The sequence below is a fragment of the Hippoglossus hippoglossus genome, chromosome 5 (genome assembly GCF_009819705.1).
Source record: "Hippoglossus hippoglossus isolate fHipHip1 chromosome 5, fHipHip1.pri, whole genome shotgun sequence".
Lineage (NCBI taxonomy): Eukaryota > Metazoa > Chordata > Actinopteri > Pleuronectiformes > Pleuronectidae > Hippoglossus > Hippoglossus hippoglossus.
Window position 1 is genome coordinate 2,770,006 of NC_047155.1, and position 22,962 is coordinate 2,792,967.

The 22,962-nt window shown below is 42.3% G+C and overlaps 1 protein-coding gene and 1 long non-coding RNA gene across 3 annotated transcripts in view; both read left to right on the forward strand.

Annotated features, from left to right (window-relative positions):
* LOC117761758 (glutamate receptor-interacting protein 2-like) overlaps positions 1-22,962 on the forward strand; it is a 206,502-nt gene that overhangs the window by 22,371 nt on the left and 161,169 nt on the right. The gene's annotated exons all lie outside the window — the stretch shown is intronic.
* LOC117761763 lies at positions 18,314-18,742 on the forward strand. The gene is made up of 2 exons (XR_004613882.1): positions 18,314-18,459; positions 18,586-18,742. It is a non-coding gene; the product is annotated as an uncharacterized LOC117761763 (long non-coding RNA).

The window sequence follows — 22,962 nt, forward strand, 5'->3', positions numbered from 1 at the left end:
TGTGTGTGTGTGTGTGTGTGTGTGTGTGTGTGTGTGTGTGTGTGTGTGTGTGTGTGCGTGCATTGTGCCAGACCACCGTGATATGTGGAGTCATGGTGTGATTTCCAATGAAACCACCTCAATTATCGTTAAATTCCCCTGTTGCCATTTATCAGACAATAGCTGTGTGTGTGTGTGTGTGTGTGTGTGTGTGTGTGTGTGTCTGTGTCTGTGTGTCTGTGTGTGTGTGTGTGCATTTAATTTTCCCTTTCCAGAGAGGAAGTCGATAAAAAGCGATTCCTTACCCCCAACCTCTGCTTCTCATCTTTTCACTCACTTCTATCGTTCTTTTCTCAATCATCTCTCTCTCTCTCTCTCTGTTAGACCTGGTCAATAATATACTTCACACACTGGCATCACTCTCAACTCTCCCTCTTTCATCTTTGTTTCCTTACACTGTCTTTTAACTTTTATTCTCACCATGTCGTCCTCTTCTGTTCAGTCCCCATTTCCCCAATTTCTTTTTCTTCCCTCACATTTGTTTGAAAGAACTTTTCCGATGAACTCAACCATTACTAGCGTAGCTTTATTGTGATGATGAGCAAAAAACCCTGATGCATGCAACCCTGCAGCGTGTTTCCTTCTCTGAACGTCTGTCTTATTAGATGACTTGTCTGTCTGTGTGTGAGCTCTCTCTGGGTCTCTCTCTCTGCACTGTGGTGTTGCAGTGTGTGATTAATGCTTTGTCACGGAGCTGCAGAAGCAACATGGTGTCATTGAATTATTTTCACTGTGCTGTAGTTCGTTAATGGTGCTGATGACAGAAGTTTCCCTGGTGCTGCAGTGGAGGAATCCAGAGGTGCAGGAATACAGAGACACACACAAATGTTGTCATCAGGCTGCTGTGTCCTGTGTTGCAACGTGATCGGGTGAACAATGGAAGTGGACTGATGTGTGTGTGTGTGTGTGTGTGTGTCTGTGCCTGGTTTACTCGTCTCTATTTGCTCTGCAAGAATAAACTGTTCAACCTGAGGAGCACATTTCTCTGGTGGATTTCAGTGTGGAGGAGTTTAAAGCCTTGAAAATGACCCCATTGGTCTTGAATCTGAATGCAACATCCACGTATGTTTACATTCAGCAATTGCAGAAACCGAATATATGAAGTTGCGTCGGCAGTTCTCTAAGAATACGGCGGTGGAATCTTCCTCCAGTGCACTGGTGTCTTATCCTCCTTGGATTTTTCTGTGTTTTCGCTAAACACACCAAAAGAGGTCAAGCCACCATGTGAGATTCGAGTGTAAGTGTAGAATGTAAACTCCCACAGTCAAAAAGAAGAAGAAAGGAGAGAATGAGGTTGGTGTTTGAGCGAGAGAGTGAGAGACCAACGTCTCTACTGGACAGTCAGCACTGAAACGGAATAACTAAACAGATATTGATAGTTTCATACTTCATATTTAACAGTTGCTTCGGTGACGGTCCTTTTGCTAAAGGTTTATATTCTGAGTATCTTTGTTTTTAAGCATATTTTACCTGTGTTATTACATCACTTCCTTTGGAGGAATGAGGGGAACCACATTTTCCTGTAGCATCATTAAGAAAAAATAAATAAATTGGAAGCAAATCAAAGCATACTATCAAGATGATAAGAGTGAAAGTGAAGGTTTCAGAGTGAAAGTACAAATTGGAGACCGGTTATTATGTGACCGATGCCTTGCGTAAGAAAAGAAGATCCTCAAGAATGTGTGTGTGTGTGTGTGTGTGTGTGTGTGTGTGTGTGTGTGTGTGTGTGGTGATTGTGTGTGTGTTGATTTGTATTGGTCCTGAATAGCAGTGGACAGCAGCTTTCAACAGCAGCAGCCGGCAGATTCAGTCCCTGCATGAATACACAGCTGCAGGGAAGACACACACACAGAGATACAGGCACGTAAATACAGCGACAAACACACACGTGCAGATTCAGACACACGCAGGGATGCATGCAGAGGACTCACATTGAATCAAATAAACACAAACACCCACGTGCACTGTGTGATGACGTTAACAAACTGCGGCAGCAACAGAAACTGACAAGGCAGAAATAATCAACACTGTAGTGTAAAAGGAAAGGTGCATCACGCACACACACACACACACACACACACACACACACACACGCACACACACAAAAACACCAGTGTTGATGAACAGAAGAGACAAAGAAACAATGACCAGTGGGAGAGAGGGAGGAGACAAAAGAGGGAGCGAGGGAGTGAAAACTCGAGAAACGTGCAGACGGAGGGAGGAGGCACATTTCCAGCTGTAATGTGACATTTTTCTCCATTTACTGACACATGCACAGCGTCCTTGGGTCTCTTGAAAGGCACTTCATAAATTCAAGTTATTATTATTATTTCATATGGAGGCTGCTAAGTGTATGGATGATAGCATTCAACTCAAAGTGCACAAAGTACAAAATAGGAAGATGACAACTGAGCAAAGTTGGACAAAGGATCCACTATTCATGCAAACTTTGGCTAAGTGTTTCTAATAATAACTTCCCTGTGAGCATAGACTGTAAATAAAGATGGACAACACATCTCCACTTCCTCCCACTCTACGGAAATGAAGCGAAAATATCTCCCCCATCTTGCTCTGATAGTTTAGAGTCTGTGCAGTACTGGTCATGGTAGTTAGGTCTTGCCAGTAAATCAAACTTCAGGAAGACGCGTGATTAAAACTACCTAAAATGACAGAAACCATCTGAGAACAAACTTATATCGCATCTACTTCATCTATGTCCCATATGTTAACGTGGCAGAGGCAGAGTTTATGACCAATAATAACCTGGGTGGCTGATCCAGATGTTTTGGCTTCACTTTGGAGCAGCTCTCATTTCATCCATCTTCACATACAGTGAATGATGCCGAGCTGAGCTTCATGAGAAGAGTTGTATCCTCAAACGGTCCAACAGAGGGTCGACTGATGCAAAATGTCCATTTGTTGTTTGTGACACGGAGACAATTATGTATTAATAACTATCGAACACTCAACACGAGTTGAACACTGTGAATATTATTTTCTCTTAGCCCCGGGTTTTCATTTTTGCAGCATCAGTGGAGAGAAGTTGTCTCTTCATCTTTTCTTAAATCAAACCCTCACGGAGACATTTGCTTTATTTCTATGTCCAATTATATTTGACTGCTCTTTGGTTTTGTTCCATACAATCTGCTGTTACTCTGAGAAACTCACTTTATTAAACAACAGAGGATTACAGCGACATTTCCCAAACCAATCTAATAAATATTTGATCACATTTTAACAGGTTTTACATTAAGTGGCAATTATGACTTTATTAGCTTCCACAAGGACGATGAGGGAGGAGAGACTGGGAGAGAGAAAACACACTCAAACTTGTTTCCCCTGTCTTCTTCAGCCCCCTGCCCACTGTGACCAAAACTAATTCTACCCTGAACCCTGAAGAAACCGTCTTTACCTGTGGGGGGCTTCACGTTCTTGTCCCCACAATGACACGAGTCCCCGTTGGGTTAGTGTGTAGTCAGGCAGAGCATCAAAACAAGCTCACAATCACACACACACACACACACACACACACACACACACCAACTAACCCTTATCTTGTCATCCGAGATGTGTTTGTACTTCCTCGCTTTTATCTTTTGTTTTTCTTCTAATCTGTATTTGTTGTTCTCCGATCTCCGCAAAGCACTTTCTGACAAACCTGTTTGATAAAAGCACTTTGGGAATAGATGGAGTTTGGCTCGCGGGACGGATGGAGGGACGAGGAGAGACGGAGACCGAAGGAGGAGAGATGAGATCAGATCAGATGAACAGGAGAATGATGAGGGAGGAGAGACGATTTACAAGGAACAACAAGTAGAAGGATCTTTGGATTTGTGTCCACAAAGACTAAAGCAGGATATTAAAACAGTCCATTTTCTTTTCAATGAGCATGAGCAACACATTGGAAAAAAGCCTCAATCCTCTTTGTCTGTTTGTGTGTTTGCTCTTGTTTGTTCCTGCTCAGATCGGCCTCGTCATTTCCTGCAGTTATGTCTTCTAAGTTTAATTTGATTTCTTCTGCCCTGCTTTCTGAAAACCTCACATTTGGTACAGCACAGGTTGTCAATTCATTTCTATTAAAAGTCTAAAATTATGAAATGCCCTCAGATATGCCAACATTATTGAAAACTACGGTATAAACATCATAATTACACGGATCCCCACATCAATCGCACCAGTGTGGTTTGATTTAAATTCACTACATCTGGATTATGATTTGGATCTGCACCAAATTGCTCAAAGTTGTAATCATCAGTCCTCTAATACGTCTTTATGAGGCTGATTTGTTTTCATAAAGATCCAAAATCAATGAAGATGTTGAAGAAAGTGGAAATCCAGATCCACATCGAAATGTAATGGGTTCTTCCCTGACCCATATGACATCCTTCCTCAAAGTTAGTAGTAGTTTTTGTGGAATCTTAATAAACAGATAAAACCATGACTTCCTTGGTGGTTTTAATAAAATCATTTTAACCTGCAGAGCAGCTCTGCCCCTGGGAAAACATTTGTCCTCCTGAATCTCACGTCCGTGTCAGTTAGTGTAACGGTCCAGACGCTCCAGTGGAGCTGATCGCTGGCTGACAGGGTCGGACGCTGCAGCAGAACCAGGCCGCTCCCAGGAGCCGGCGCTGAGTCAATGTGAAACCAGATGGTGCAAGAACGAAAAAAAGATTTCCCAGGATTATGTTTTATAATAAAATGTAGAATTGGGGAGAAAATGAGTGAAGGAAGTTCATTACGAATCCTCAGAGTTTAACTTGTGCTCGTGTTCGGGGCCCGAGCACCAGAGGATGTTCAAGGTTTGACGGAAAACGGAAGATGATGCAACTCTGTGTCTGTGAATCCACAGGAGACGGAGACGGATTGTTTGGTTGCAAACAAGTGAGCAGGATGAAGGAGTGTGTGTTTATGATGGAGCAGCAGAGTCACACCAGCTGTGTGTGTCTGGGAGCACGAGTGTGTGTGAAAGAGGGATTCAAACACAAATCAGTGGCATGAATGAGCCGTCGTGAAAACATTATAGCCAGGAGCTCCGTCTCTCTCTCTCTCTCTCTCTCTCTCTCTCTCTCTCTCGGTGTCGCACAGCTAATTAAGAACCAGTCATCAGCCTGTTTTGTTCCGGCTAATTCGTATTTTCATTGCCGTCCTCGTCCAAATCACACGCCTGGCCAATTTGTTAACACTTAAAGCAGAAGCATGGAGCCCATATGTCGTGATTAAAGTCCCCGGCGAGTAAAGCACGAGCAGAGATCACATGGCATGAATTACTCCATCGGACACTTTTTACTCTCATCAAAGGTGAGAGATGGAACAAGATTGAAAAGTACTTCACTCTATGGACTGGACATATTAGTCATTCAGAAAGTAATTGTCTAACAGCCTATATGAAAATTAAATGTGTAGAAACCAGTATATGTGCAGTATATTTTGTGGTACATGTATATATATATATAGAGAGAGAGAGAGAATTCTGATAAAAAAATACTGATGCATACCTGAGTAGAAAATATTTTCCTATATTTACCTATATTGGTGGCTGAGGGTCACGAGCGGGTCGCCCTCTAACCAGAAGGTTGGCAGTTCAATCCCCATCTCCCCCATTCTGCATGCCGAGGTTGTAAAGTGCTACGAGTGGTCATCAAGACCAGAAATATTATATATAAATAAAGACCATTTACCATATATTTGCATGAATAAAATAAATGTACAGGTTTTTAACATTAAAAAAAGAATATTAATCTTCTTAAATCAAACTGTTCATCACTTATTATAGAAATAACAGCAGAACAAAGCAGCAGGAAATGTTGTTATGTTTCCCTTCACTTACTTTCTGACAGATTTAGGACATTTGTTAACCAGGTGGTGCGTTGAATCATCAGCTCTCATCATTTCAGATGAAAAGTCGAGTTCACTCTCACATGCTAGTTTGTGTAACTTCACTCGGATCCCGGCAGTTACTTCACCACAAAAAGGTTTTTTGTTTTTTATTGCCCGTTGGCTGTGTTTATCTCATCCTGGGACAAAGTGCTTCATCAGCTCCTCCTGTCAGTGCGAACAGGTCGGTGAATATCCAGCTCGGACAGTTTGTCACTATCTGACTCGACTGTCACAAGTAAACAAGTTTGTGTTCTCACAGGAAACCTGGTTTGTGTAATTTTTTTTATGAAGAGGAAAAGAATGGAGCCCGAGTGATATGGATTTTGTGGGGGAGTGAATTTCTACTACTGATTGAAACCTTCTGAAAAAAGGAAATGTAGTGGAAGCTTCATATTTTACAGCTTAACCATAAACTAATATGTACGGGAAACAAAATGTTTTAATGTTAATTATAAACACTGATTATTAAGATCTCTGTTTTCATATTGTCGTATGTCAGCAAACATAAACACACACTGATATCTCTGTGAATAGAAGGGGATAGAAAAGAAAGCCTTTACTTTCATTGAACAAGAGGAAGCAGTACAACAAAAAAAGTGCTACTTCTACAAAAGATGATAAAAAAACAAGTTTGAAATCAGATAAAAGACAGAAAATAATATATACAAGTCTAATTAATACTTTAAAATAGAGTGTCTTTCTAGTTCGGTGATTTTAATCAGCCCTCTGTAAATCAGTGGAGCTCTAGAGACTCTTGTTCTATTGCTTTCATCTAATTAGGTTTTCTGTGTTGCAGCTAAATGTTAAGTTTATTAAAACTTTAAACCCTCGTCTTGCATTTTAGGGAAAACAGTTTGCAAGGGACAGAATTATCAAACGAGACAGAACAGATGTTAATTGAAGACGACCACGAGTGAAAATCATGTTGTGAGACGAAACTCGATAAGTCTTCACAGGAATTAATTTCAGTTTTTATCATCAGTTGTGGCTTGAAAAAGTTCCAAATCATTTTCTTTCTCCTGCCAGAATTTGACGTTTTTGTTCAGTGATTCACTCGAAGCTTTTATGCAGAAAGCAGCATTACGTTTCACCACTGTGGGTTGTGCAGGACGACCCTCAGGGCACATTAACACGAGTGATTCATCCGGAGGATCAGGTTGCAGCTTTGTCCAGGAAACGGTGGAACAATGCAGATTGTGTTTTGGTGTGAATTATCCCTTCTGGGCCTGAGTCTCTGTTCCATATGTTTCATCGTCTGTTCCACTGTTGGTGTCGGATAAAACCATTAGAACACAGAAACAGTCGCACTGGACTCTCTGCCCTTAAAGTGATATTTCAGTTTTGCAGGATCTGCTCGTTTTTTTTCCAAAGATAATGTTTTCTGACCGATGCAGATTCAATCACAGGACACACACACACACACCTGCTCTTATTGTAGAAGAGGTTAAACATCACACTTGTGTCTTGTTGCTGTGAACGGCTGTGAAAACATGACGGGGAAAGTAACGAGCGACGCCTGGAGCAAAGCTTTAATTAGACTCCAGTGGACTGATGTTACAATAAGTGCAGGAAGTGAAGCTGCTATGATTCTATGTTCAGGTCAGAACGGTGAAACTGCAGCGGTGGCGTAGAAGACGGATACTGAGTGAAACTATGTTGAATTAATAATACGATTTATTTGCAGGAAAAATAAAACCAGGCATTCGAGCTGCTGATCTTTACTTCACTGACGTCCATGGATCCTCTGTACATGTTTTCTAAAATGTCCGTTTATCGTCCTCTTGGCACAAAGCGTTTATTGGCAGGACATTGATTCCACGGCTTCAGTCGCCGATCAATTCTGCACCAGCTCCTAACGACGTCGCCCGTATCTGGGATACTTTTACCTAATTTGAAGCGTTTTACAGTTATTTCACACATGGAGGGTTTGCTCGTAAAGTGAAAGTACCCAGCATGCACCTGGTGCTTGAGGCCTTTTGTTTAAAATACCTTTTTGTCAAACAGCCTCCTGAAGCGACTAGTGACAGACACGCGTATACAGACAAGTATATACTGCATAGTCTCTCCAGTTTTACTTTATGAGAAGCACCAAAATGAGAATCTGCTGTGTGTTTGAAAAGTGTCTCACACAGCACAACCCCTCCTCATCATCTGGACTGGAGCTTCTCTGGAGCTGGGGGGGGGGGGGACGGAGGTGGGAACATCTGTTCACATCCGGCATGAGGCGCGCTGCTGATCTCCGGCTGTGCTCAGTGTCTTGGAAGAAGGTTGGAGCCGAAACGATGATCTCTAATGAGGTTTGTGATAAATGTCTGATGCTAATTTTACAGAGGCACAGAAAAAAAAACTTGTTCTCTCTCAATGGATTTAACTGTGAACCGGTGAAGAAAGAAAATATCAGCAGGACCCATGATGCATCAGTCAAAGAGGGTTGTTGCTCAAGTGCATTAAGGGTGTGTCCAAATGCAGTTCAGCTACTACAGCACCAGGTACATGTTTCAACAGGGTTGTACGTAATTAATCAGAAGTGTAACATGCAATAAACGGAAAGACTGCAAGGGTTGATTTTCCAGGTTGTAAGAGAAAACGCATCTTTACCTAGAAAATGGTTTCACATGAGTTTCTGCACTGAACTCCAGAGATTCCTCCAGAGGACTTTCTTCCAGAGGAGACATCTGAGTGAACGCAAATGTCCGATTGTGTTTCTGCAGACTTTCTCCGCCTGGCCTCCTAGTATAAAGTTTTTGGAAAGTTTGAAAATATCCTAAATATCTCCTGGTGAAAAAGTGGAGTCATACACGTAGAAGAAACAGACAAAGAAAGTCACATGATCTCCGTGTTACTACGTCACTTCCTGTCTCTGCCTGCTGCACCCGGCTGCTCCACCTGTCTTGTTGCTGTCGTGCACGAGTCTGTGCAGAAAACCTCCCGCTGTGTTGTGCATGTGTGAAACGCAAACTGCAGGTAAAGTCCAGACACTCGATTCTCTGGACTTTATCCGCAGGTCATGTCTGAAAACGTCTTAAGTGCACAAGCTGCAAATCTGTGTGTATATTGTGAACTTGCCTACGTAAGCACATATTAGCTTGTTAATATCCCCTAAATATAAACGTGAATCACTACGTCACTGGTTTAGGTTTTTCGTCTGGCGCAGTGCAGTTTCCTGCCACATTCCTCAAGCTGAAATGCACCTGACCACACGTCAGTGAGACCGACACGCCCGTGGGCAGCAAGGGCTTTTGCACTGGACGGGAAAATGACAACTGCATCGGTGGTAGAAACGTTTAGTCGAGCTTGGCTCTGCTTTGCACTGGGTGTAAGAAAAGGGCCCTTGGTCTAATTGTTCTGGTTTGGATCCAAGTGGGACTGCTGCGTTGTCATGGGGCCAGACGGACTGAGCTGAAGGTGAAAGACACACAACTGCTCCAACAAGCGTGGAAACACGACAATGAAAAACTCAGCCAAGGCAAAACTGAATTTGTGAACAATATGATTCAGGTGCAGCGAGAGGAAACACCTGGAGCCGCGTGCTGTGAAAGAAATGTTGTGTTTTTATGATTTCTAACTTTATTCTCTTACGCTGCCATTGAGCCGCATTTCTTCGTTTGTCCTCCTGATCGTTTAAGAGAGAAACAGGAAAATTGATCTTCACTTGTTTGTTCCTCTGTAGGATTTGGGATCACTTTACCTTTTCAGGTTTTTCTGCTCTGTAATGATTTGCCATCGTGTTGTAATAACATAATTACCGTTTTCAGGTCTGTCAGGTAGTTGAATAATTTATAATTTCAATATCTCCTTTTTTTCCAATTTCCCAACAACCGAACGGAGGTAGAATGGCCTCACATCACCCACCAGATACAGAATATCAAGATTTAATAAAAGGATGAAATAAGGAAAAGACTTGAGCTGCAAAAACAGATTGAATTCTTCTTTTAAATAAATGGGAGGATCTGGACATGTAGGTGATCCACCGTCGTTTTGTCAAGGTTGATTCAGTCCGTGTATCGTCAGCTGCACTGACGATACACTGAAGAGGCCGAGAGCCATTCCACACATCGATGTTCTGTCTCTGCTGCATTCTCCACTGTTGTCAGAGCGTATTGACATAAACAGACACACAGACACACACACACACACACACACACACACACACACACACACACACACACACACAGGCATTTCAATAAACGGACACACTAGGAAATGCATGCACACATTTTGAGCCATTTATGCTGCACAATACATTCATACTATAAAAGAAGTATATATGAAGGTCATGTATAAAGCCACACACACACACACACACACACACACACACACACACACACTCAATTCTGAGCACAAACATCTGTAAACACGAGAGCACATAAATGTATAGTGAACACAACGTCACACAAACTGTATACACACACAAAACAAACGTGCACAGATGCACCCTCACTACCACTGAATATACAGTCATTGTCACTCCCACACACACACACACACACACACACAGACACACACACACACGCACAGACACACACGCTCACTCACTGTGTTTGTTGATTGGCATTGGCCCCTGCATTGACGACAGCCACCGCCGAGTCATTTGCATAAAGCACGGGGCCGAAGCACCTTTCGCTCGCCCGGCTCCGCGGGAGGATGATTGGCAGCGACTCGTGCGCGGCCAGACGCCGTAACGCGACTCGGCTCTAACCGAATTCAAAGGAGCCGCCGGCCCCGGTGGCTCCGAGGGTTGCAAAGCTCTACTCAATTCCACCTTTTGCTTAGATCCAATTTTTTTGAGTGACATTTCTGAATGTGACCCAAATCTGATGTCAGTTTGACGGATGCGTCCTGAAATGACCCGCGGGCGCCGACAGACACTCGCTGTTAGTTTGCTCCCGTACGAAGTCACTGAGTGCGGACGACTGTTTCTGCAACAGCTGCATTTTCGGTCCAGTGTATTAATATTATTCATCAATGTTTCTTTAAATTGTGTTTCACATAAAAGCATGATCTACCTGGAAGGAGATGTCGCTGGTATCTGACTGACCAACATGTTGCTCGTCCACTAAGTCACTGCCCTTCTATTACATAAAAATATCCTGATAGTTTATTTTCCACTGGTTTGACAAAGTAAGATTCTGAGGATGTGTTTCTGTTGTTTAAAGAATTTAGCTTAAATCGGCTACTTCCACTGAGATGCATTATATTTATACGTCATGTACGCAGCAGCAAATAATAGTTATCTCCAGGTACAGAGCAATCAATAACCAATTGTTAAAAGCTATAGATTCAATTGAATATTTCGCTGTTGACAAAGACACAGAGATTTTCTCCTCTGTTGTCCTCGCAGCTCATTTCTTCTCCTCCTTCCTGTCTCAGCTCCTTGTGAACAATAATCCTGTAAACTGAAAAAAAACCCAAACACCTACCAATACGTTCAGAAACGGACTGAAACAGTGTCAACGTGCATTTTTATATATTTATTTCTGAATGTTACATCACGTCTCTGAGCCCCCGGGGCGGCTTGATTAGCATAATAATTAACCCGGCCCCGTAATGCACTGTTTGTTCATACGGCGCTGCAAACCGCAGTTGGGTTTGAAGTCTCACCCCACACACACACACACACACACACACACACACACACACACACACACACACACACACACACACACACACAGACACACAACCACACAGACACACACACAGCTCACCCGCCCCTATCCGAGAAATTACCATGCATTGAGACAATGGAGTGAATTAACAGAGAGCTAATTTCTCCCTGACTCCTGTATGTGTGGCTGATTGTCTGCAGCACGACTACACCTCGGAGACGGCTGCCCACGTGTGTGTGTGTCTGTGTGTGTGTGTGTGTGTGTGTGTGTGTATGTGTGTGTGTGTGTGTGTGTGCAGCTCTCCTCACTTTCTCATTACATGCAGTGATTGACTCGGAGAGAGAGAGTAGTGTCAGATAGAGGAGACAGAGAGGAGGAGGAAGAGAGGGGAGTAGATTGGGAAAACTCTCATTATGAAATTGAGAATGAGGATTCAATCAGGCCTCATTTAAAACTAATGTTGCTCTTCTCTCTCTCTCTCTCTCTCTCTCTCTCTCTCTCTGTCTCCATCACTCTCTCACTATCAGGGACGTTTGCGTGGACCGACATGATTTATGCGAGCCGCAGTGAGAGCATAATGATGTCCTCGGTAATGAATTGATTAGCATTTAAATAGCCGGGACGACGCAGAGCAGCGGAGACTTGGATCGTCGGGGGTTAAAGTTCAGAGCGTTTGTGATTTGATTCTCGTTCTCGTATTCCTCAGGTTTTTTTACAGTTTCAGGATCAACGTGGGATTTATTCCTCTGGCTGCTTTTGGGGGTAAAGGTAGAAAACTGATTGTTAGATGTTCAAAGTATCTTCTGAAGTTGTAACTGATCAGAGGTTCACCACAGGAGCTTAATTAGATCTGATGGATCGGTCAACCTGATTAATTGGTGAAACAAAGCCATTCCTTGTTTTTAACTCCACCAGGAATTCAGTCAACACGACAGAATGAATCAACTCAATCAAAAATATGAATATATTATATTTATATATATATTTATATTTCACTTATAGTATTGTTAATAAACTGCAGAGGTTTCTATCTGCATCACACTTTGCTGTCTTCATTAGTGATAATAATAACTTTCTCCTTTCAAGAAACCACCTTGTGTGTGTATCTGCTCAGTTCAGATACTGTGTGTTTTTACTCCAGCTTCAAATAAACAGCCGGCTGCATTATAATAAATTATTAAAAAACGCTATATATTACTTCAAGCTAATGCTCTGAAACTTGAGTATTGTGAACAGTAAGTGCTTGTGTTGTTAATATTCATTTACAGGGAAGCCTAAAGAAAAATATTAGAGAAATATCTGTTCTTTACCCGACTTCACTAGAACAAGCAGACTTCACCTGATAAAGAAAACACTGCTCAGAATATATAGAGGCAGCGACCCCCCCCCCCCCCCCCCCCCCCCCCCCCCCCCCCTGACTTGAAGCTGTTTCCTTGTCTCAATCTGTGTGTGTGTGTGTGTGTGTGTGTGTGTGTGTGTGTGTGTGTGTGTGTGTGTTCCTCGGAGCAGAGCAAAGACTGCTCAGCTTGTAGTTCTCTCTTAATAACAGTAATCTCGCCACAGCTCTGCTCTGCATCAATAGTCATTGTGCTGCCGTCCTGAAAACCTCGGGCAGCGAAGGACGAAATGACAGCGAGGAGAGTCGAGGCGAGAGCGGCAGACACGGGGGGGGGGGGGGGACATCGTTTCCCCGACTCGATATCCTCCTGTTTGTCTCGTCGATACGACCATGAGGTGATTTCATTGATTACCCATCTCTCTCTCTCTCCCTCACACACACTCACACAGTCTCACCCTCCCTTTTCTCCACAAACACAAACTTCCTGTCGTTCATGCTCGTGCCTGCATTCACGTAACTCTTTACACACACACACACACACACACACACACACACACACACACACACACACACACACACACACACTGAAAAACCACCTCAGTCTATATTTTTAAAACTTAAACGCTGAGTCTCTTCCACACTGTCACTCGTGCATCATAGTATTTTGTGTTTTTTTGTAAAACATTGATGGCCCCTCCCGAGCAGTGTGGCCAGATGTCGGGATAATTATCATAATTGTAAGATAACGTTTCCCTCTGTACGATGCACGATCAATAACGCATGATGTACGATAATTTGATCCTTTTGTGACACTTTGTACTCTGGATAGTAAAATATGGATCATGCTGTGTTCATGCATCTCTTCTCGAGTGACGTCTTTTCACGTCGTGATGCTGTGACTCGCGTCTCATGAGCTTAACACAAATCCTTCCTGTTTCATGTTTCAAAATAAGAGCCTTGTGCCTTGAAAAGCATTGTTTCTGTTCAGTAAGTCGCTTCGGAATCTCGACACAGCTTTGAAATGTCGGTATTGAGCGCCCCATCCCTACTCGGGTCACGTACGATAATTCTGACACGATACTTCAACATTTCCTATCGAGTAACTCGGCTCCAGAGGGAGCCTTGCTCATTTAGGAATCCAGGACTTATGAGATGGAGCAGCAAGTATTTTACTGTAACGTGACATGAAATCTGTTTCCCTTCTATTCTGAATTAAATTCACGTCACACACCCTTTGCAACACACTTGACAAACTGTTTTGTTTTACAGTTTTAATTTGAGTAAGAGGTCATTCTAATATTAAATCAGTGAGAGGAGAAGAAGATGGAATCGGTCAAATGAAAATATATGATTCCATTAACACCGTCCACTCATCATTTGGTTTTATAGCAAACCACACGACCTCTCACACTCTTCTGATAACAATTAACTTGGTTCTAACGAGTCAGCAAAGATTTTTCCTCTTTTTCTGTCAATGGACATTTTCTTCTTGCTGATGTGAGCACTCTGCTGTGAGAGAACTGATGTGATCGTCTGTAATTCTGTGCGTCTCAGTGAGTGTCGGCCTATAACTCTGTGTGTGTGTGTGTGTGTGTGAGTGCGTGTGTGAGTGTGTGTGATTGCCAAGCAGCTGAGGGATGTGGCAGCCTGTCTGTCTCTGTTAACATCTTCACTTTGCCAAGGCTGTCCTGGCTTAAGCCGTATACAGCCCAGACACACACACACACACACACACACACACACACACACACACACACACACACACACACACACACACACACACACACACACACACACACACACACACAGACAGACACACACAGACATATATTAGCACACTCTGGCACATGTGTAAAGATATCAGCACATGCACAGCCTGACCTCGATGTGAGTGCACGTCAACCCTCAGTAGAAATCAGCGTTGGAAGAAATGTTCAGATTCTTAACTTCAGTAAAAGTACAAATACTCCAAGTAGACGAGTAAATGTACCGTGTGAAAAATCCGATTAGAGTCAAAGTACATGAGTATCAGGAGCAGAATCTGGTGAAAGTACTGGTTTGTCTTTCTGATTATCACATCATTAGATTATTAATTGTGATGCGTCATGGTCCTTGTTTTCATCCTGAGAAATTTGTGTTTGTTTTCTTATTTTCAGATTCACATGCGTCAACGTCTGTGAATCTTCCAGATGCACGTCTCATTTAAGTAAACTGTCTTCCCCTGCAGCCTGCATGGCAGCAACACACGCAGATACATCTTAAAACCCGAGGTTATTTAAACTGGAGGTGTTGCCGCCCTACAGCTGAACTCACATTTACTGGAACATGGATTCTCCGTTTCAGAGGATTTGATGTTCTCAGTGAACGTGGTTTCCAACCTGACGTTCAGTTTCATTGTTATAAAAACAGGGATTAGCTGGAGCAAAGCCTCAGTGTGGCTCCGACAATGGGCTGCAGCATTTGGAGTAAAGCTGCTGAAAACAGGCAGCGGCACCAACCTCACCTGAACCGGATCCTGGTCCACACACACAGGTTCACGTAACCGGAACCAAAGATACGATCTGGATCGGTTACAACCACAACACTCAGGTTTTAATCTTTTCTGTCGACTGTGAATCACCTGACATCTAAAGAGGAAAATGGTGGAATGCAACTGTTTTCTGGATGCAGGACATCAGACCAAGTTCTGGGTTGGATCGGTGAAGAACTGGGTGAATGGATGTCTAATAAAACACATTAAATACTTAACTCTGATAACTGAGTAAGTGTTAGAAATATTGATATGTGCTATAACTTGTGATATAAAACTGAATACAGACTACAGTTTAGACATTGATAAATAACGATGATTATCTTCATTGTGGTTATTAGTCGTAATTATGTCAATCATCTGCTGCTTATCGGACATAACATTTAAATTAGAAATAAATCAGACGGACACAACAATGTGGAAGTGAAGTCAAATCAGGCAACATTACCTGTGTGTCTCTGGCCAACATGTGTCAGTTGGGACGTCACTGTGTCTGTGTGCGTCTCTGTATGAAAGGAAATGTGTGTGTGTGTGTGTGTGTGTGTGTGTGTGTGTGTGTAAGGGATTTGCGTTGTGTGTTGTGTGTTTTTCATTGTCTGGGCTGCTGCTGTTGTTGGAGGGTAAAATAGCAGGAACACCTTCAGGTAATCATAATGTGAGCTTCCCCCACTGCACCCAGCGCTGCAGTGGTCCTGCCAGGCTCTGTGTGTGTGTGTGTGTGTGTGTGTGCGTGTGTGCGTGCGTGCGTGTGTGTGCGTGCGCTCACGTGTCTGACTTGCAACCAAATCTGACTTCAGTGCCCTGGTATACTGCAGTAGTCATTCCTGCCAAGATACAGCTTTATTCGTGTGTTTGTGTTTAGGTTTAGGTTTGTGTGTGTGTGTGTGTGTGTGTGTGTGTGTGTGTGTGTGTGTGTGTGTGTGTGTGTGTGTGTGTGTGTGTGTGTGAAAGAGAGAGAGAGAGAGAGAGTGATACAGAGTAAATGAAGTACACGTGGGACGGACAAAGTAATGTGGGAAAGGTTTAGGAGAGAAAAATGAATGTATACGACAAAGTAAGAGAGGAAGAGAGAAATGTACATTGTGTTTGTTTGTGTGTATGTGTGTGTACAGGAGAAGATTATTCCTCTACTGCAGAGGCTACACACACACACACGCACACACACACACACACACACACACACACACACACACACACACACACACACACACACACATACACACATACATACACGAACACACACACACTCAAACGTGAAGTGAAAAGTATGTGGATGCATATTTGAATGTAGACCCACTCACTCACTCACAGACTGTGTGAGAGTGTGTATATGTGTGTGTGTCTGTGTGTGTCTACGTGCCTGTCTGTGTATTCATTTTTGTTACCTCTATGGGACCTTTTCCAGTATAAACACTGAGCTTGTCAGGACCAGTCCACCTCATGGGGACCACAGCCTGGGCTAAATTAAAGGAAAGGAGCTTCACTGCTTCCTAACTTATCTCCTTTAGCAGAGGAAACATCGGATCATCCTTTATGAAAGGAAAGGAGAAAATGCCTTCCCACAATTCTTTGCAGCAGCAACATTTAAAGTGACACAACATCGTAGTTGCACCTGGACACACCCATGTGAATAACACTCACATTTCCTGTGAGTAACTGATGATTAAATGTTTCTTCTGTGTGAACAGAAAACATCTTTTCTCCGGACGTGTCTGTTTTAAACAGGAAACTTTAGTTTAACTGTCAGTGCACAGCACAGAGAACTGTACTGTCTGTGTCTTCTGTTATAGATAAAGTTGTTTTTAAAAAACGTGACGGGCTCAAGGAATAGTGGTTAGGAAAGGAGATGATTTAGTGGTTAGGAAAGGAGATGATTTGATGATTTGATGATTCTGAACACAGCCCTGGTCCTAATTAGGCAAAACCTCCTATCTGAGCTCCTGGTTAAGATCAGTGTTAGGATGTGAATTGTGGTTAAGTGTAGGTTAGACTTAGGTTTAAATCGGTCAGGGTTAAGGTTTGGGATCAGGTTTCGGTTGCAGTTTACTAACAAGGAGAGATGTGCAAACTTAATTCTCCTTCGGCTTATTTTGTTAAGTTTTTAACGGGTTCAGCTCTTTGGGGTTTTCCTTGCATGCAGCTCTTCTCTTTCATCAACCACATTGTTTACTGAATATATATTTATATCTTCCTGACATTTAAATCAAGAAAATCTCTTTTCTCTCTAGATGAGTATTCTCATGCAATCCTAGTCATGAAGGGTCCATGTACTTGTGATATAATGGAAATAACATACATGTTAAAATGTCCAAAACCGGAGTCTTCTACGATCTTTAAAAAGTCAGTGTTTATATTTGTTATTGTTTTGGGGACTTTTATAACCTACAGTTTAATGAGACACTGGCAGTTTAGCACCTGTATTACAGTTGTTTCCTACATTTACACTTTATATCTAGTTTTATTGTTAATTCTTATTATTGTGTGTTGTTGCCATGGATACGGCTGGTTTAATCAGATCAAAGTCACAAATGTACATATCGGAATTCTAGGATGCAATTGTAAGATTGTATGTCCTTTGATCATTTGATCATTTGATCATTTTATCCTTTGATCATTTGATACTTTGATACTTTGATACTTTGATCCTTTGATACTTTGATACTTTGATACTTTGATACTTTGATCATTTGATCATTTGATCCTTTCATGTAGGTAGGTCTAAATTAAGTGTATCAAGGTTCAATCCTCACTTGGTTTCCTTGGTTCACTAAGTTCACCTGGTCATTACTTAGCTCTCTGTTACCGATTTGCTGGGTTTACTTTGCTTTCTGGACGCAATTTGCTTTTTAATTTCTCTGACCTCGACAAAAGAATTACAGAGAAACATGCAGTTTGAATTTGTGAGCGATCTCCTGCAGGAGGAGAAAAGGAGTAAAATCTTCCATGGTTATGGTGGAAAGAAGCCAGTGGTGCTCAAGATCAAGCTCAAAAAGATGAAGAAGCGCGGACCTGCTCAAACTGAGCCGGTCGCAGGTGCTGCCTCCTCTGAAGAGCAGCCACAGGTGGATGTAAATGCTTCATCCACCCGGAGCCCTGAGGAGGAGACGCAGCCAATCAGCAGCCAGACTGACCTCACTCTCACTCCTCATGTGAAGACCTCGGTCACAGAGGAGGAGGTGGAGACGCTGTCTGAGGACACTGTTGATGTTGCATCCACCCAGAGCCCTGAGGAGGAGACGCAGCCAATCAGCAACCAGACTGACCCAACTATCGATCTCCTGCAGGAGTCTGAAATGAGAGAAATCTCCCAGGGTCATGGTGGAAAGGAGCCAGTGGTGCTCAAGATCAAGCGTCTCCGTTGATCAGCTTATTCAAGTATCTCGAAAAAACCTTCTAGAAATAAAAGTTTTATATTCCTGATCCCTTCTCTGCTTGGTCACATCATTAATCCAGCTATGAGGATAATAGAAGGAAACCTATGAAGAGTATAGAGGATCTAGAATTTTACATCACAACAGTATCTTCGGTACCAATATTTCCATAGACATGACAAAACCTGAATTATTGCCTTGCAGTATCAGTCTACATACATTTTTTTAAGTTTTATATGAGGTCACATTAATATTTGTATCACGTTTGATGAGGGGTTAGTGTTAGAAGAATGAAATTCCCTGCAGGTGTTTATCATAGAGTTCATCCACAAGAACCAGAGGCTCCAGCCCCCTCAAAGGATCAGTGGTGTAGATAATGGATGGATGATGAAGTTGATGATCTAGTTCACCACAGTTGTCATCTTCTGACTCTGGTAAAACATCGAGTTGGATCAGTAGCAACATTAATGGCAGCGTGTATTTTAGTCCAGACTCTTTTACTTAAGGTAGCATCAACATATCAAGCCTCATTAATTAACTTTATTTGTAAAAGGTTTCTTCATTAGCAACAACTTGATTAAGTACAAATTAAAATTGAAGGTTTTTCCCCAATCATATTTTGAAACATCCTCTAAGCAAAATGTTCATCGATCATTGGCTCTGACCTCGACTGAATATTGACCTCCGGATGTTTGGAAGCAGAGCTTGGTGACATTTTCCAGAAAACTTAATGTTGGTGGGTTCAAAGACTCGCTGCAGTGCATTGTGGGACACAGCAGCTCCTATCAGAGAGGCTCATGGGCTGGTCCATCATCTTGACACTTCTGGCCTCAGTGTGTGTGTTCATGTGGGTGAGGATGTGTGTACACGTGAGAGAATCACAGAGAAAGCAAACTATAAGTGTGTGTGTGTGTGTGTGGGTGTGTGTGTGTGTGTGTGTGTGTGTGTGTGTGTGAAGAGACAAACTGTGTCTTTTGGATTAGTTCTGGTTCTATCTCAACAAAGACTGAGGGAATGAAAAGCTCTGAGGGAAAGTTACCGTGAACATTTTCCTCCCAGCGAGTGAGGAGCCAGAGTCCTGGATTCAGCTTCACACACAACACCGCCCCCCCCCTATTACAGAAAGATTTGATAAAGCATCAGTTAGTAAATGACTGAATGAATGAAGCTGTGTGTGAACGACTGAGACACAACACTGAAGGAGAAATACACCGTACTTTAAACCAGGTCTGGAATCTCATCACATGGTGAGACACAGGCTTCACTCGTCTGTGGCAGCTCTTATGACTCTGAGGAGTTATGGGCGCAGCAAATCTACAGAGCCAAAGCTACTAGTTTCTCGTATTCTGGATGGTTGCTGAGTTTTCCTGGGTTAAGGGTTCAGTTCCCTGTGCAGCAGCGCAGGGGCCCCCCCCACGATTCCCGGGATAAAAGCCCCCTGACAATTGGCCCATTATCTTGAGTCAAGGTAGCAGAAGGAAAGAAGCGAAATGACAAATGTGTCCCTGGGAACTGAAGTCTTTGATCAGCACAGCAAGCGACAGTGAGTGAGAGAACGGAGGAGGAGGAGGAGGAAGACGAGAAAAGGAGGGAGAGAGAAATAGCTGAGGTTGGTTCTAATTGAAATGCAAACCACCAAACAGACTGTAACGTCAGTAGGGAATGGTAAGAGAATAAACGGAGGGAGAGGAGAAACGAACGGAGGGAATGACGTCCTTCATCACCATATAGAGAGGGAAAGATGGAGGGAGGAGAAAATGGAAAAAGAAAAAGAACCAAGGGGTTTGCGTCATTGAAATGCAAAAGCCTGACCATTACATTAACCTGGTGCTGAGTTTAGAAACAGTTCAGTGTAACAGCAGAAGTGGATAAATTGATCAATAAAATGGGAGAGAGAGAGAGACGGAGGGAAAAAGGGCGAAATCACCAAATATGCATCAAGATAATCAACCAGAAAGTGAATGAGTGCAGAAATGAAAGAAGAGAAGAGGGAGAGAGAGAGTGAGACAGAGAGTGGGTCAGAGGCAGAGACAGACATATTCTCCCTGGCCGGTAATCCTTTCCCCACTGAACCAGAGGAGCAGGAGCCAGGAGCAGCACAACCTCATTGAAATGCAAAAACATAACCTCGCTAATGAAACTGAATTTAAGACACGTCTGGCTCTGCGCTGCTCGAGCGGCCCTTCTAATTGGCTGGTAAATAATTTTTAAACGTCAATTATGTCCCAGATTTGATTCAGTCACATTGTTTAAGATCGTTGAATTCAATTTATCACTGCGTCACCAGCGAGGACAATAATGAGACGTCCACCAGTCGTCCTCTCGTCGTCATGAGGTGAAATATTAAACTTGATGTGGTGAATGTTTTTCCTTTGATTATTGCCATCAAAGATCCATTGTGTTGTTAGATTTTAGTTTATTTAACTGTTTTCTCGTATTTGCTGATTCTCCCTTTTTTGTGAAGTGTTTATACATAATGAGTTTATTAATTAGCTGCGACATCCTGCAGTGATGCATTATCCCTCTGACTCAACAACAATATGCTGCTGAAACCATGAATATATGATCAAGGAGCCACAGGGAAACGACCAAGTAGTCCAAAACTAAAAGCTAATTCTTCAGCAAAAATAGTTTTTCCAGCTTCTCCTCTCAAACTGTGATGTCAGCTGAATTTCCTTTCATTCAAAGTTACAGTACAACACATTTTGATACTTGTATTTAATGACATCATTCATTTAACAATGGAACATAATAGTATAATCCCTTCACGATGCATTAATGAACCTCAGATTGTTCTGATGTATTTTCTTTCTTCGTGTTTTGTCAATGAAAGGCTCTCAGATATTTTTCGGAAGCTGTCGTCCTGTGTTACCGATACACACACCTTCCGTGTGAATGAATGAACAGTGATGAGCAGTCTGATGCAGACACACAGATTGTCTCATTAATTATGGATTCGGCGAGCGATGAGCCCTGCGCCTGTCTGGCCTGCGTGAAGGCCAACGTTTGGGAGACAGAAGGTGTTACAGTTTGTGTTGAGTCTCATCACACGTCCTGCACGCTGATGTGAAGTCCATGAATAATTAATGGACGGTTTGAGTCACCGTCCCACATGTGTTTCACTGTGGTTCCACTGGTTTCCACTGACGCTCAGACAGGAGCTAAAGGTTTAATACCAGTTTTACATGTGATTTGGACAAATAACAGCAGAGGACATATACATCAAATGTTTAAGGCTTTCGAAAGAATTAGGATTTGATATATCCATAGATAGATAGATCCATTATCAAAGTGTGATGTGAATGGTCCGAAAGAAAGACAGACATATTCATTTTCCACTATGACACAGTCATTCTGTCTGTATATAGATAGATAGAGAGATAGATAGATAGAGAGATAGATAGATAGATAGATAGATAGAGAGATAGAGAGATAGAGAGATAGATAGATTGAGAGAGAGATAGAGAGATAGATAGATAGATAGATAGATAGATAGAGAGACAGACAGACAGACAGACAGACAGACAGACAGACAGATAGATAGATAGACAGATAGATAGACAGATAGATAGATAGATAGATAGATACTTTATTGATCCCGGAGGGAATTTAAACGTCACACCAGCAGCAACACAAAGTGCTGTGGAAGTCCAACACACTTAAATAATATATAATTATAATACGACACATTAATAAGGTGCAATGGAAGTTGTGATACTGGTGGTGACAGCATTCTGATGAAATGATGATAATGGTCAGAGTAGAACAGTTTATCAACAAGAACCACAGGCTCCAGCTCCCTCAGAGGATAAGTGGTTAAGATAATGGATATTTAGAAAACTGTGTTCATAGAAGTTATAAACATACTACTACTAATTATAGTGATGCACAGTGAGATCATAGCAATAATAATAATAATAGTACATGCTGCATACAAATAATAATAAGATTAAGATTAAGAATAAGAATATATAATATGATATAGGGAGGGAGGGAGGAGAGTTAGGGGAGAGGAAGATGAGAGATGTAAGGAGGAAGAGGAAAAGAAGAAGAACTGGATGGAGGGTGGAAGCAGAGCAGGTACAGAAACGAAGAAACGAGATGAAGATACAATGTTAGTGAGAGGATGACAAGAGAGAGGCAGGAGAAGAATAAATCAACGAGGGAGATGAAGAGAAAGGGAGAGGATAAATACAGCCT